Source organism: Cupressus sempervirens, chromosome 2 (genome assembly GCF_028749045.1).
Source record: "Cupressus sempervirens isolate cs-2001-9-10 chromosome 2, ASM2874904v1, whole genome shotgun sequence".
In the NCBI taxonomy this organism is placed as follows: Eukaryota; Viridiplantae; Streptophyta; class Pinopsida; order Cupressales; family Cupressaceae; genus Cupressus; species Cupressus sempervirens.
Window position 1 is genome coordinate 756,436,758 of NC_143119.1, and position 16,857 is coordinate 756,453,614.

Below are 16,857 nucleotides of genomic sequence, written 5' to 3' on the forward strand. Positions count from 1 at the left end.
TCCATATTTTTTTCTTCTCTATCTATTGAATTTCTTCTTCCATAGAATTGTACCAGTCATTGTTTTCCAATACATCTTTTATTGTCTTAGGTTCCTTCATGCTTAACAAACATGATTCACTTTTCAATCTTATTATTGTCATTGGCCTTACATATTTGTGTCCAATGATTTGATCTATATGATGATTATTTTTTGACATATTTGGACAATCTTGGCTCAGTTCTTGTAACTACATTTTGTCTCTCAGCTTTAGTGTCACCGTGTACATCTCTATCAGGTATTTTAGAATCTCTTTCATATATACTAATGTCATAATCAAAATGTACATTTTATTCATTCTACAACTCAGAATTTGAATGCAGCTCAGTTCCTAATTGCAACTTGGCATTCATAGGTTGTGACTCAGTAGTTATTGAGACTTTCTATTGGTTTGTGACTTGGTGTAGCATCTTCTTCAGCAAGCATTCCTTTGTAGAAGTATACAGATGATTTGTATTCTTTTGGTTCTTTTGTAGGTTCGGCCTCATGTGCTTCTATAAATTCATCAAAATCCACATTTGTACTTTCCACAATTTTGTTAGTGTTAGTATTTAAACACTTGTAAGCTTTACTTCTTGTGGAGTAACCAAAGAATATTCCTTCCTCACTTTTTGCATGAAACTTTCCACTCCTAACATCTTTAAGAATATAAAATTTTCTTCCAAATACCTTAAAGTATTTCACATTAGGTGGATATCCATATCATAGTTCAAAAGATGTTGAATGAGTACCTTTCTTGACTTGCACATGGTTCAAGGTATATACAATAGTACTCACAACTTCTCTCCAGTATTTCATAGCAACATTCTTTTCCATCATGAGTGTTCTTGCACAAACCATTATAGACCTATTTCTTCTTTAATCAATTCCATTTTGTGGAGGGGTCCTAGGTGCAAATGTCTATTTTTTGATTCCTTTATCATTACATAACATCTCAAATTCATTTGAAGTGAATTCTCCTCCTCTATGTAATCTCAAGCATTTTAGACTTTTACCTATTTCTTTTTCAATGTTAGGATTAAACCATAGATAGAAATAAAAATCACATGCAAATATAACCAATATCAAAAAAAATAGATCAAATAGAAAAGAACACAAGATACCAAGATTTAACATAGTTCACCTAATCCCTTAGCTACACCCACCAAATAGTAAGTCTGATATTATTATGATCTAGTGATTATAACTTGGTTACAATATGTAATCCCTTATAGCTCAATACCACTGCAAGAACCAATTTTTACATATCCACTATAAAACATTCCCTAACCCTAAGAATTTATGATGTATAGTACTTTCTTGATCAATCACCATAATGTAACAATCTCTCACTTGAGGACTGATCAGGCTCCACACTAAACAACAATCTCCCACTTGGAGACTGATCCTGTAGCTATGTCATTGTTCCATGAGGCTCCCACTAGATCAAACTACCCTGGACTCTGCTATTCTTTTATTCATGTTTAGACTAGAACACCAGTTGAAACTAAGGAGGACTTCATCTTCTCCCTTGTTACAACCTTTATAAATATATCTGTTGGATTTTCATTTGTATGTATCTTGTCCAACTTTAATTATCCATGCTCCAAAACTGATTGAATGAAATTCTACCGCAACTGTATGTGTTTGGTCTTTAAATGCAGAGCTAAATTCTTTGCAAGATGAATGGAACTTTGGCTATCTATAAATAAATAATTATCCCACTAAGGGTGTCCCAATTCTTCTAAGAAGAACTAAAGCCATATCATCTTATTGGCTACCTCTGTAGCAGCAATGTACTATGCTTCTATAGTGGATAAAGCATTAACCTTCTGTAACTTAGAAACCCAGCTCATAGTTGCCCCACCAACAATAAAGATATAACCTATAGTACTCTGCCTGCTATCAACATCCCCTGCCAAATTTGAGTCAACATAGCCCTGTACATCAGTAGTAGAATCTCCAAAGTGTAAACACTTATTGGATGTTCCTCTCAAATATCTGAGAATCCATTTGACCACATTCCAATGCTCAATTCCTAGATGACTCATATACCTACTAATGATTCCCACTACATGTGTAATATCTGGCCTTGTACATACCATAGCATACATCAAGCTTTATATAGCTAAAGCATAGGGTACCATTGATATTTTATCCTCCTCTTCGTGTGCCTTGGAACACATCTCCTTAGTCAACTTAAAATGACTAGGTAAAGGTGTGGTGAAAACTTTAGCATTCTCCATAGAGAAACATTGCAACACCTTCTCAACATAATCAGCTTGAGATAGTGTCAATTTCTTGTTCTTTTTATCTCTACAAATCTTCATATCAAGGATTTATTTTTTTATCCCCAAATCTTTCATAGAAAATGCATGTGCTAACTAGCATTTCAGCCCCGTAATATGATCTATGTTAGACCCAACTACAAGCATATCATCAACATATAAATATAAAATAATGTAGCTATTATCATCCAACCTCTTAAAGTAAACACAATGATCTAAATGACACCTATGATATCCATGTTCATGCATAAAACTATCAAATTTTAGATAACATTGCCAAGGTGCTTACTTCAAACCATATAAACTTTTCTTCAATTTTCACACTAAATTCTCCTTACCTTTGAGCTCAAATCCCCATGTCTAAGCCATATATATCTCTTCATCTAAATCACCATGAAGGAAAGCTATTTTAACATCAAGCTGCTATAAATGCAAATATTCAGTAGCCACAATACTAAAAATAGTATGAATAAAAGTCATTTTAACAACAGGAGAAAATATTTCATCAAAATCAATGCCCTTTTCCTATGCAAATCCTTTTACAACTAACCTAGCTTTAAATATTTTCTTACCTCCATCATCTTCTTTTAACCTATAAACCCACTTATTCTGTAAAGTTCTATTACTTGTAGGCAACTTGCATAAATCTCATGTTTTATACTTCAACAAAGAGTCTATTTTGTCTTTCATTTTAGACTCCCACTAAATCTTAGTATCTAGCTACACAACTTCATCATAACATTTAGGTTCACCAGCATTAATTAGTAAAATAGAATACATAGAGGGAGAACATCTTTCTAGAGGTCTAATTTGCCTTGTTGACCATGTAACATTGACTGGTGTGTGTGGTATTTGTTGTTGTAGTTGTACATCATGAGGAATGGATGGAACATCATCTTTTAGAGTATCATCTAGCATTACATAATCATCTTCTTTCTTCTCATGCTGCTGCAATAGATCTTTGTACAACACTTTCTCATTGAATATGACATCCCTGCTTCTTACAATTTTATGATTTGCAAAATTCCAAAACCTATAATCAAATTAATTGATGCCACAAATACACATTTCTTTTACTTAGCTTCCAACTTGGTTCTATTTTTAGAATCTATGTGAGAAAATACTTCACGACTGAAGGTTTTGAGAAATGAATAACTCACTTTCTTACCAATCCATGCTTCCTCTAGAATACCACAACTCAAAGTAGTAGATGGACCTCTATTAATCAAATATACAACAGTATTGATAGCCTCTACCCACATGTATAGGGCAACCCAACATGCAACATCATGCTCCTTGCACACTCCATTATAGTCTTGTTCATGCGTTCAACCACTCCATTTTCCTATGGAGTCCTTGGAATAGTTTTCTATCTATGAATACCATTAGTGGAGCAGTAATCTTCAAATTCATGATTGCAATACTCATGACCATTATCAGATCTAAGAAATTTTAATTTCTTACCAGTCTCATTTTCAAAAAAGCATTTCCATTTCTTAAAATTTTGAAATACATCATATTTCTATTTAAGAAAATAAACCCATACTTTTCTAATTGTGTCATCAATAATGTAACATAATAATGATAGCCACCAAGGGAAGATACTTGAGCTGGTTCCTATACATTGGTATGCACAAGCTCTAATTTCTCCTTTTTGTTTTCCTTCCCAGTCTTCAAAAAACTCACTTTTTTTTCTTTTTCTATACACACAACTTTTACAGAAATCCATATTAACACATTTCAGACTTGGTAAAACATTCTCTGAATGAAGTACTTTCATAAATTTCTTACTCATGTGCCCAAGTCTATTGTGCCACAAAACTATATTAGAATTTATAGTAGCTATTTTTTCTCCCTACTCAACTGCATCAACTATTCTTGAACATTCATTTTTCTCTGAAACAATTCAAGTAGAAGGAATAATATGACTTATATAAAGATATAAGGTGCCTACTTTCACACCTTTTGCTACTACAAGGGAACCTTTTGAAACCTTCCAATTTTTATCATTAAAAGTAACTACACAACCCTCATCACTGAGTTGCCCTGCTGAAATTTAATTTCTACTCAGCCTTGGAACATTTCTTACCTCATGTAGTAGCCAATGATTCCCATTCTGCAACTTAATCTTAATTTTTTCCTTTCCAACAATCTAATAGGGTTCATTATCCCCCAAATAAATATGTCCAAAATCCCTTGGACTTAATCAATAAAATAACCTCTATGAGGTGTAGTATAAAATGATGCACCATAATCTAAAACCCATGAATCATCAACACTTTCTAAAGATAGAAGCAAAGCATCCTCTTTGGATTTGTTACTTACCACATTTTCCTCCTTGTACCCATCTAGTTTATCTCCTTCATTTTACTTTTTTTTCCAATAATCTTTCTTTTTATGCCCTAGTTTCCCATAGTACTAGTAGTCATTCAGTCCTCTCAATTGAGACCTTCTCCCCTTTGACTTTTCTCTTGATTTCCCATGATTTCTGAAATTACTTCCTCTCTTAATTGTTCTATCTTTTCTTTGTGAATTCAAAACACTTCCTAATGTAGATCCACCTAAGGTTTTCCTATGAGTTTCTTCACTCAAAACAACACTAATCACATCATCATATTTTAGGGTACTAGATCTAGGAACAAAATTACTCAACTATTACCAAGCCATTCCAACTTTTAGGCCAAGAAAGCAAAATCAGGAGAGCCCTAATTTCTTCATCAAAATTGATACCCATAGAAGATAATTAACTAGTAATACTATTAAACTCATTTAAATGATCTGCAACAGATCTATCTTCTTCCATTTTCATATTAAATAAATGCTTCATGAGAAATACCTTGTTTGGAGCAGAGGGTTTTTCATATAGTTTTGCTAGAGTTTGCATCAATTCTTCTATCACCTTTTTTTTTGTAATATTAAATGCCACTGATGGTACTAGGCACAATCAAATGCTTCCAAGTGCCTTTCTATCTAAAAGATCTCATTCATCATTTGACATAGATCCCCGAGTCTTGGTTTTGCCATCCAACAACTTTCATAAATCCTTCTGATAAAGATAGTCTTCCATTTGCATCTTCCATGACTAAAAGTTCGACCCATTAAACCTATCAACCCTTAGCTTACCATCATCTACCATCACTCCCACTCAACCATGAGACTCCCACTCAATTGTGAGACTTTCTTAAAGACAATAACTAAAAACCAACATTGCTCTGATACCACTTGTTAGGATTAAACCACAAACATAAATAACAATTACATGAAAATATAACCAATATTAAAAAATAATAGATCACATAGAAAAGAACACAAGACACCAAAATTTAACATAGTTCACCCAATCCCTGGGCTATGTGCACCAAATAGAAAGTTTGATATTATTATGATCTCGTGATTACAACTTGATTACTATCTGTAATCTCTTATAGCTTAATACTACCACAAGAACCAATTTTTGCATCACCACTATAAAATAATCCATAACCCTAAAAATTTATGAAGTATGTATAGCACTTTCTTTATTAGTCACCACAATCTAACATTCAACTCTTGCCAAGTATGACTTAAACATTTGAAAAGCATCAAATTTATATTTTAGAAACATGACTATCATCATCCTAGAGTAATCATCTCCTATGTAGTTATTCTTCTATGTACATCTTGTAGCAATATGACTAACTTCATTGCAATTAAAACAAACGATGGGTAACTTACCTTTGAAATTTCCTTTTCCTCTATGAAATCTTCTTGCCAAAAGTGCTTTCAATTTTTTGATGTCTTCCTCATCTTTGTTGCTGTCACTAGATGCATATTTTATCTTTCTTTTCTTCTACTTTTTCTTTATCTCCTCAGAATCCATCAATAAAAATTAAGCTTTGAAAGTTGATTCAAGACTCTTTGGTTTATAATTGTCAAAATCAGATAGCTCAAAAGTAGTGAGTCTACCTACCAAACCTTCAAGGGTTAGATCATTTCCTAGTATACATCTTAACTCTTGGATAGTAGAAACTCTAATAGTATAAATAGGTAGTAATGTCCTCAAGAATTAGCATAGTATCATCATCTATTTTGATAGTAGATATTTTATTACACTAACAACTTCTTTTATCCTAGCAACATATTGAGAAATATTCTCACCTTCTTCCAGTCTCATGTCATCAAACTTACCTCTAAGACTCTTTGACTTGACTCTTTAAATTTTTTTGTCTTCTTCATAGATGGTAGATAGGGTGTCCCACATCTTCTTTACACTATCACATCCTTTGATATCATTAAATTTGGCATAGCTTAGAGTAGAGGCAATCTCCAATATCACTTGATTGTGTTCTTTCTTTTTCTTCATATCTTCAGCAGTTAGGGCTCCTACTGGATCAACATGCTCCACTGAAATGGAATAGCGTACATGATCTCTAAGTCCTCCAAGGTGTAGTTTCATCAAAAATTTTCATGTAGGAAAGTTATATCTATTGAGCTTGAGTACTTCTCTTTTTGACATCTTGAACTTTATGCTTCTAGTACCTTAAAACTAGTCCTCTTAAGCAGATGGCTTAAATAACAATTGTTGGAATTCTTTTAGAATAATTGAGAGGGGGTTGAATCATTTATTCAAGGTCCTTTAGAGGACTTTAGGCCATTCACTTGGAATTCCACCCTATTAAAGGATTTTCCAATGATTGTTAGGTCAACCTTACTCTAAAGGATTTACCCTAGATTGATACAATTGTTAAGAAGTAATAGTCGAGCTTTGATGTGAAAAAACTTACAACTTTACTTTTATATTATAGATCTCTATTCAATCTCCAATTCCACTTTGCTTCCATTCTTTGTAGCTCTGATAGCTTGTTCACCCTTCAAGCATTCATCTTCTTAAACCTTCTTGCTTAGTATGTCATTGCAGACTCTTCTCTTAGGATAATTGATGAAGAAAAACCCCTTTCTCCTTCTCCTTCTCAGGTTATTGTGCCAAACTCTCTAACTCTTTTACTTCATGACTAGATATTCCTATATATAGGAAATTAGAACATTTTCTTGCTCATCATTCATCATCTAAATTAGGGTTTTGGATGGATTAGGTAGGATACAATGTATCTACCTCATATCTTGTCTTTTCTAGAAATTTCTCTTAAAATCTATTTGAATTTTCCTCCAAAATAGTTTACATAAGATTCTATGCCACCAACTCATCAATCTTATCTTCCTCCTAGTTTACAAGTTCCAAGAAAACAAACTTGTCAACTTTTATTTGGTGAATCTTTGATCTTTGTCATAATGTAGGAGCTCAAAATTATCAACCTTTTGATGCTCGACACATACTATGTCACTCGATATTAATTGCAAAATCACTCGCCATCAACTGGATTTATTGGTGCTCAAAATCAACTAAAAGTTACTTGGCATCTAATGTCTCACTTAGAATCCACTAGAATTTACTTTCACTCAGCTCCAACTAAATTTTTTCTCATCTTGAACTAACTTTGCTTGACACCTACTATCCACTTGGTCAAGCTTGGCAAATGAATTTTGTTTAACTTATTCTTCTGAACTTTTTAAGTGTAGCCAATCATTTTGTAACCTTAAGTAGATCATCAATACATTAACATAGAGACCTACAATGTCATGTAACCTAATCTTATTGATGCTCAACCATGAGGAATCCTAAAGGAGAGAACACAATAAAAATCAATCATTTTTTGTATGTTTTCAGCAAAACATGTCTCAAACCTATTTATAAACTCCAAACCTTTGGGTTGGACCTCCAAGGAAAAACCAAGCCTTAGGCTTGGTTTTAATGCAAAGTTTTGAATAGCATGTGCACGCTATAGCACACACACGCTATTTAAAGCTTTTGAATTTGGGTCCCAATAGCACGTGTGATATAGTATGCATGCACTATTGAGACCCAATTAGTGCATAGATAAGGAAGAAGAGATGCAAAGCAAGAGCAAGAGAAAGGGGGGATGGCTATGTGTGTGTGAGAGAGAGAGATAGAGAGAAAGTAGGAGATGGGAGAGGGGAGAGAGAGAGTAGGGGATGGGAGAGAGAGCAAGTGAGAGAGAGTAGGAGTGGCAGAGAGTACAAGATGGGAGAGAGAGGAAGTGTGAGAGAGAGTAGGGGTGGAAAAGAGAGTACATGATGGGGAGAGATATTGAGAGTAGGGGATGGGAGAGAGAGGAAGTGTGAGATATTGAGTAGGGGTGGCAGAGAGAGTACAGGATGGTAGAGAGATTAGGTAGTAGGAGAGGCAGCGAGAGAGGGATAGAGGGAGAGAGAGAGGAGGATGGGAGTGTGAGAAAGAGAGAGAGAGAGTAGGGCATGGGATAAGTGTGAGAGTGTGAGAGAGAGTAGGGGTGGCAGAGAGAGAAAGTATGGGATGGGAGAGGGAAGAGAGAGAACAGGGGATAAGGGAGAGAGTGAGAGAGAGATTGTAAGTAGTAGAAGAGGGAGTGGGAGAGGGAGAGAGGGGGGATGGGAGTGTGTGTGAGAGATCTAGTGAGTAGGGGATGAGAGAGGAGAGAGAGGGGAATGGGAGTGTGTGGTGTGTGTGAAAGAGAGAGAGAGAGAGTAGGAGATGGGATAGACGAGAGAAAGTAGGGGATGGGAGAGAGAGTAGGTAGTAGGAGAGGGAGAGAGAGGGGGGAATGGAAATGTGTGTAAGAGAGAGAGAGTATGGGATGGAATAGAGAGGAAGTGAGAGAGAGAGTAGGGGTGGTAGAGAGATAGGATGGGAGAGAGAGATTGAGAGTAGGGGATGGGGAGAGAGAGAGATTGAAAGTAGGGTATGGGGGAGAGAGAGAGAGTAGGCAGTGGGAGATAGAGTGGGAGAGGGAGGGCAAGAGAGAGGAGGATGGGAGTGCATGTGTGTGAAAGAGAGAGTAGGGAATGGGAGAGGGGGGAGAGAGAGTAGCTCAAGAGAGTAGGGGATGGGAGAGAGAGTAGGCAGTGGGAGAGGGAGTGGGAGAGGGAGAGAGAGGGGAGATGGAAATGTGTATAAGAGAGAGAGAAAGAGTAGGGGATGGGAGAGAGTGTGAAAATGTGAGAGAGAGTAGGGGGTGGTAGAGAGAGAGTAGAGAGGGAGTGTGTGTGTGTGTGTGTGTGTGTGTGTGTGTGTGTGTGTGAGAGAGAGAGAGAGAGAGAGAGAGAGAGAGTTATAGTGAGAGAGAGAGTAGGTAGTGGGAGAGGGAGTCAGAGAGGGAGAGGAGTGAGAGATAGAGTAGGGGATGGGAGAGGAGAGAGAGGGGGGATGGGAGTGTGTGTGAAAGAGAGAGAGTAGGGAATGGGAGAGGGGAGAGAGAGATAGAGATAGAGTAGGGGATGGGAGAGAAAGAGAGTAGGTAGTGGGAGAGGGAGAGAGGGGGGATAGGAGTGTGTGTAAGAGAGAGAGTAGGGGATGGGAGAGAGATAGTAGAGAGGGAGAGACTGAGAGAGAGAGAGAGAGAGAGAGACAGTAGGTAGTGGGAGAGAGAGGGGGAATGGGAGTGTGTGTAAGAGAGATAGAGTAGGGGATGAGAGAGAGAGTAGGTGATGGGAGATGGAGTGGGAGAGGGAGAGAGAGGGGGGAATGGGAATGTGTGTAAGAGAGAGAGAGTAGGGGATGGGAGAGAAAGTGTGAGAGAGAGTAGGGGTGGAAGAGAGAGTACAAGGTGAGAGAGATTGAGAGTAGGGGATGGGGAGAGAGAAAGTATAGGATGGGAGAGAGAGATTGAGAGTAGGGGATGGGGGAGAGAGAGTAGGTGGTGGGAGACAGAGTGGGAGAGGGAGAGTGAGAGGGAGGAGGATGCAAGTGCATGTGTGTGAAAGAGAGAGAGTAGGGAATGGGAGAGGGGGAGAGAGAGAGAGTAGCTTGAGAGAGAGAGTAGGGGATGGGAGAGAGACAGTAGGCGATGGGAGAGGGAGTGGGAGAGGGAGAGAGGGGGGATGGAAATGTGTGTAAGAGAGAGAGAGAGAGAGAGAGAGAGAGAGTAGGGGATGGGAGAGAGTGTGAAAAAGTGAGAGTAGTGGGTGGCAGAGAGAGTAGAGAGGGAGAGAGTGAGAGTGAGAGTGATATAGAGTAGGCAGTGAGAGAGGGGAGAGAGAGAGTAGAGAGAGTAGCAGATGGGAGAGAGAGAGTAGGTGGTGGGAGAGGGAGTGGGGGATGGAGAAAGGGGGTGGGAGTGTGTGTAAGAGAGAGAGAGAGAGAGAGAGAGAGAGAGAGAGAGAGTAGGAGTAGGGGATGAGAGAGAGTAGGGGGTGGGAGAGAGAGTGAGAGTAGGGGATGGGAGAGAGAGTGTGAGAGAGTGAGAGAGAGATAGTAGGTAGTGGGAGAGGGAGTGGGAGAGGGAGAGAGAGGGGGGATGGGAGTGTGTGTGAGAGATCTAGAGAGTAGGGGATGGGAGAGGAGAGAGGGAAAGTGAGAGGAGTAGGGGATGGGAGAGGGGAGAGAGAGTAGGGGGAGAGAGAGAGAGAAAGAGAGAGAGAGAGAGAAAGAGAGAGTAGGGGATGGGAGAGAGAGGAAGTGTGAGAGAGAGTAGGGGTGGCAGAGAGAGTACAAGGTGGGAGATAGATTGAAAGTAGGGGATGGGGAGAGAGAGAGTATAGGATGGGAGAGAGATTAAGAGTAGGGGATGGGGGACAGAGAGAGAGTAGGTAGTGGGAGATGGAGTGGGAGAGGGAGAGAGAGAGAGGAGGATGGGAGTGCATGTGTGTGAAAGAGAGAGTAGGGAATGGGAGAGGGGAAAGAGAGAGAGTAGCTCGAGAGAGTAGGGGATGGGAGAGAGAGAGAGAGTAGGGGATGGGAGAGAGTATGAGAGAGTAGGGGGATGAGAGAGAGAGTGAGAGTAGGGGATGGGAGAGAGAGAGTAGAGAGGGAGAGAGAGTAAGAGAGAGAGATAGTAGGCAGTGTGAGAGGGAGAGAGAGGGGGGATGGGAGTGTGTGTGAGAGATCTAGAGATTAGGGGATGGGAGAGGAAAGAGGGTGAGAGAGAGTAGGTAGTGGGAGAGGGAGAGAGAGAGTAGGCTATTGGAGAGGGAGATTGAGAGAGAGAGTAGGGGATGGGAGAGGGGAGAGAGAGAGAAAGAGAGAGTAGGGGATGGGAGAAAGAGTAGCCTGAGAGAGGGGGGATGGGAGTGTGTGAGATAGAGAGAGTAGGGGATGGGGGATGGTGGGATAGGGAGAGATGTGTTTTGACATAGTGTGTACGCACTATAGTGTGTATGCACCTTATAGTATGTATGCACTATAGTGTGTATAGGCTTTATAGTGTGTACATGCTATAGTGCATATGCACTATGTAAAATCACCCAAAAATGGTATAAAAGAAAATTTGGGACCTATTTCATCCATTCTCTACTTTTGGTCTATTGTGCATTCTATTGTTTTGACAAAAAATAGGAGTTTCAACATAGAAAATGTTGGAGTTGATGAAATCCAACTTCGAAGATGCCCAAGATCACCTGCATGTGAAAACCTGTCAAAGGGAAGGCAAGGAGAGAAGAGCGTGGAGCAAGGCAAAAACTATAAACAGACATGAGAGACAACCAAATATGAAAACACAAGAAAATATGTATTTACAATATGCTAAATGTCTTATGAAATACACTGAGGGAGCTCGAATATAAAGAGCTCAAGGAATCTCCTAGAACAAGCGCGAAGATGCTAGGAGATAAGTGTGACAACTATGCATACATGCACATAAGGTGGAAAGTCTTATGCAGGTACTAACATGTCTAGAGCAGAGTAGCACAGAGCAGAACCTAGAGTAGTGGAAAAAGGTGGCACCATCAATGGAGGAGGTAAGTGGTGGGGGCACCACCTATCTGTAGCATAGTTGGCACAGCATGGGGGTGACACATGGCATGTGCACCATGTGGCACATTGCCATGTGGCCACTGCCATGCCATACTATCTACCACATGGCTTTCTTTTTTTCTCTGACGATTATTAAGCCATCATTTTTAAACCAATGAAATGTTTATATCAGCACGATATCAGCATTGCATCAGCATACCTTACTTGCACATCTCCAGGGTCATTTTGGACCTACCTTCAATTTTTTGGCCATAACTTGAGCATACAGAGGTTTTTTTCTAATCCAAAAGAAGTGTCAGAAATTTGGTTTTGAGGCAAAGACATTGGTGTAGGTATTTTTAGATTTTGATGCATATTTATTGCCCATTTTTTCAGTTGAAGTCCAAAGTTTTGTTTTCGACTCTGACTTGCATATATTTTGTGTCCCATGTCAATTTTTTGAAAACATTATATTTTTGGAAAGCTAGTTTTGTCACCTTTTCAAAAATGTAGTCATTTTCCTTAGTTTTTATCCCATGCTCTTTCTATCATATTTTTTGCATTATGGTGGATATCTTGAGTGTTTTAGGTCTAAGGATTATTTTCCTGGCATGGTTTCCTTTGTTTTGGGTTGTACTTTGTTTTGTTGTAGCTTTTTTTCAGTTTTGATCATTGTAGCTATCATTTTGAAGCACTTTTATGTATCACACTGAGATAAAGTGTCACTCTTACATTCTAGGGGTCATGAACATTATTTTGATTCAGTTGTACATGCACTATTTTTATAAAACACCATGGAGGGATAGTTGTTTTCTATTTTAGGCATTCTCCCTTTGTCAAGTGAGTGTCCCTTCCACAACATTAGCTCCATGCAGTGTTAGTGTGACCGTGTATTTATAGGTGTTTGTACCTCTTCCTCTCTCATCATTCTTGGTTTGTCTGCAAGAGATTTTTGGCCCACCTTCTCAGTTGCCTATCATCTCACCCTATCTGCATTAAGGGGGGGTTATGATGTTGTTCTAATACATCCTTGGTTTGATGGTTCGATAGTGTGAACTATGTATTTAGTGGTTGATCCTATATACAAGGCGATTGTAGTGGCTGGCTACCTATGCATTTCAGTGAGATGGATCATCTACCATATAGACATGCTCGATTTGTGCCTTCTTCTTTTTTGGAGGTTATTCAGATCAGCAGTTTTCTTTCTGATGGTAGAATTGTGGCTTCTTCATGCTTCAGTGATGCTCTTCATGATCACTCCTTGTTCCTATTTTAGGGGACATTCCCCTAGTTAGAGGCTTCTTCAGTTCTTCACTAGGTTCTTACCTCTTTTTGGGGGAGGGTTTTTTCCACATGGTTTTCTCTCTTTCCCCATTTTTAGAGGTTGTATTTTGTTGCATTGTACATGGGTTCCTAACATGGCCTCATTGTTGGGACCCATTCTACATTTCTTAGTTCTGTGAGCTTAAGGCATTTCCTTTAGTTGCACTTAAGGGGGGGTGTTAGAGTAAATAATTACTTATTTATTATTTATTCTATTTACTTAAGCTTACTTAGGTAAATGCATTTATTTATTAGTTTTAGTCTAGGAGTTAGTTATAAGTTGTTGACAATACAGAAGTTTGTTCTCTCCTAAGTCATACTTATCCTCTCACCTTGTTTGAGGACTTTCCACCTTGTGTGGATGTATGGTTAGTTATCATACTTATCTCCTAGCATCTTCTAACTTGTTCTAGGAGATTCCTTGAGGCTTTTATAAGTGGTCTCTCTCTCATTGTATCATCACTTCTTGCATATTGCAAATACATATTTTCTTGTGTTGCAATATCTTGTAGTCTCTCATGTCCATTTAGGATTTGGCACCACCCTCCTCTCCACTCAGTCAGTGTCTGCACTAGTTCTTGCCACTCTAGGACAGCTCCACTCTACCCATGACTTGTTAGTGCTGCTCCACCATCACCCAGCTAGCTCAGCACTGTCCGCAAGTTTTGCAGCATAGTTGGCAGCCTGTGGGGGTGACATGTGGCCTAGGTGCCACATGGAATTGCCATTTCACCCCTACCATGTCATATGTTTCCACGTGGACCTATCATGTTACATGCCACATGGCATCTTTTTTTGCTATGATGACCATTTAGCCATCAATTTTAATGCAGTGAAATGTTGACGTTAGCATGATGTCATTGCATCTTAGCCCTTGCACCTGTCTAGGGTCAGTTTTGGACCTACTTGTAGTTTTTTGGCCATAACTTGAGCATATGAAGGTATTTTTCTGATCCGAAAGAAGCACCAGAAAGCTGGTTCTAAGAAAGAGACATTGGTATAGATATTTTTAGGTTTTGATGCTTTTTTATTGCCCATTTTTTTAGTTGAAGTTTGAAGTTGTGTTTTTAACTCTAGCATGCATATCTTTTCCATCCCATGTTAATTTTTTAAAAACATTATATTTTTGGAAAGCTGGTTTTGTTTACTTTTCAGAAATGCTATCATTTCCTTTAGATTCTACCCCATGCTCTTTCTATCATTTTTTTTGCATTTTTGGTCCATGGTGGATATCTTGGGTGTTTTAGGTCTGAGGATCATTTTTCTAGGATGGTTTCCTTTTTTTTGGTCTATACTTTGTTTTGTTGTAGCTTTTTTTTAATTTTGATCATTGTAGATATCATTTTGAAGCACTTTTATGTATTGCACTAAGATAAAGTGCCACTCTTGCATTCTGGGAGTCATGAACATTGTTTTGAGACTGTTGTACATGCACTATTTTTATAAAGCACCATGGGGGATAGTAGTTGCCATGTTTGTGCCATCTTCCTTTGTTAAGTGAGTGTCCTTCCATGACATTAGCCCATGCAAAGTCAGTTTGACCATGTCTTTATGGGTGTTTTTTACCTCTTTCCCTCTCTTGTCATTCTTGGTTCATCTATAGGAGATTTTTGGCCCACCTTCTGAGTTGCCTATCATCTCACCTCATCTGCATTAAGGGGGGATTATGTTGTTGTTCTAATGCATCCATGGTTCATTGGTTTGTTAGTGTGAGCTATGTATTCAATGGTTGATCCTATATACAAGGCGATTGCAGTTGCTGGCTACCTATGCATTTCGGTGAGATGGATCATCTACCATATAGACATGCTTAGTTCATGCCTTCTTCTTCCTTGGTGGTTCTTCAGATTCTTCTTGATGGTATATTTATGACTCTTCATGCTTTAGTGATGCTCTTCATGATCACTCCTTGTTTTTATTTTAGGAGACATTCCCCTAGTTGGAGGCTTCTTCAGTTCTTCACTAGGTTCTTACCTCTTTTTGGGGGATGGTTTTTCCCACATAGTTTTCTCTCTTTCCCCATTTTTAGAGGTTGCATCTTTTGCATTTGTACATGGGCACCTAACATGGCCTCATTGCCGAGACCCATTTCTGCATTTCTTAGTTTTGTGAGCTTAAGGCATTTCCCTAAGTTGCACTTAAGGGGGGGGTGTTAGAGTAAATAATTATTTATTTATTATTTATTCTAATAGAAAACACTATTTGAAGACTTTTTGAAGCTAGAAAACACCAAATTCAATCATTAGATATTTGATTTGAAGACTTTTTGAATATTCTTTGTATAGAAAAGGTTAGTGCAATCCTTTTTAAATATTGTTTGTTGATATATAGATATATATTTGATTATAATTTGACATGTTCAATAAATAGTGAATTCTTTGAAATTTGTATGTTTGAATGAAATGTTATTTTGAAATGGTTAGAAATTTGACGAGTTGTTTGATATATATTGTGTATTCATTCAAATAATTAAAATTTTAATATGTATTTGAATGATTTGTAATTTACACAATGTAAGTAATTTAGATGTTTGAATAATTTGACATGTAGAAATCATCATCATGCCAAGGAAGAAACCAAAAACTCAAATAGATGAAGATAGGGAGAGAGATTTGGCAATTAAAAGAGATAAAATGAAACTACTACATGAACAAAGAAAATTGCAAAGAAATAATGAAGAATTGACTTTCGAAGAGGATCAAGAACCACTGATACAAAGAAACAAAGAGGAAGAATTGGAAAGACAAAGATAACAAATGAGATTGTTATGCTCAAGAAGACAATTGAATTGTGAAGCTACACCATCCTCCAATATTGGAGTCATATCATCCTCTCATTTTGAAGAGACACTAATTTGTAGATCTAATTATGTACACACTCCATCATGTCATGTTGAAGATACAAAATCAACACATCAAGTAGGTGATATTCCATCTTTTGCATCTTATTGTCAAGGAACATCATCTTTGGTTCAAGGTACACAATACACTCAACCTTATGTTGATGTTCAAAAGGTTGAGGGAATGGAAGAGATTATAACACCTTCTAAAATTCATTTTAGAAGACCAAAATATTTGTTTAATATTGATCCTAACATTTTGAAATCAATGCTTGACAAGATTAGCAAGTGTACTTGTCAAAGAAAAATTAATCCTATGTGGAGTTTATTTTTTGAAGAATTAAATATTATAGGTCAATGCCAATTATTTGTTGAAATGATAAAATTTTTGAAATTTAGGCCTATCATGAAAATTCTTGGGCTAAGAATGATGGATGATTCAAATAAAAAAAGAATTGTAAAGAATCTAATGAGTGCTTATGACAAAGTGGGTTCTAAATCACTCACCAAAGATAGTAATATCACAATATGAGTACTTAGATCGACAATAGTAAGTAGCAAAATGAAGAAAGCTTGACTCATGAGAAAGACAAGAAAAATATTTAAAATTGGTAGAGGTACTCTAA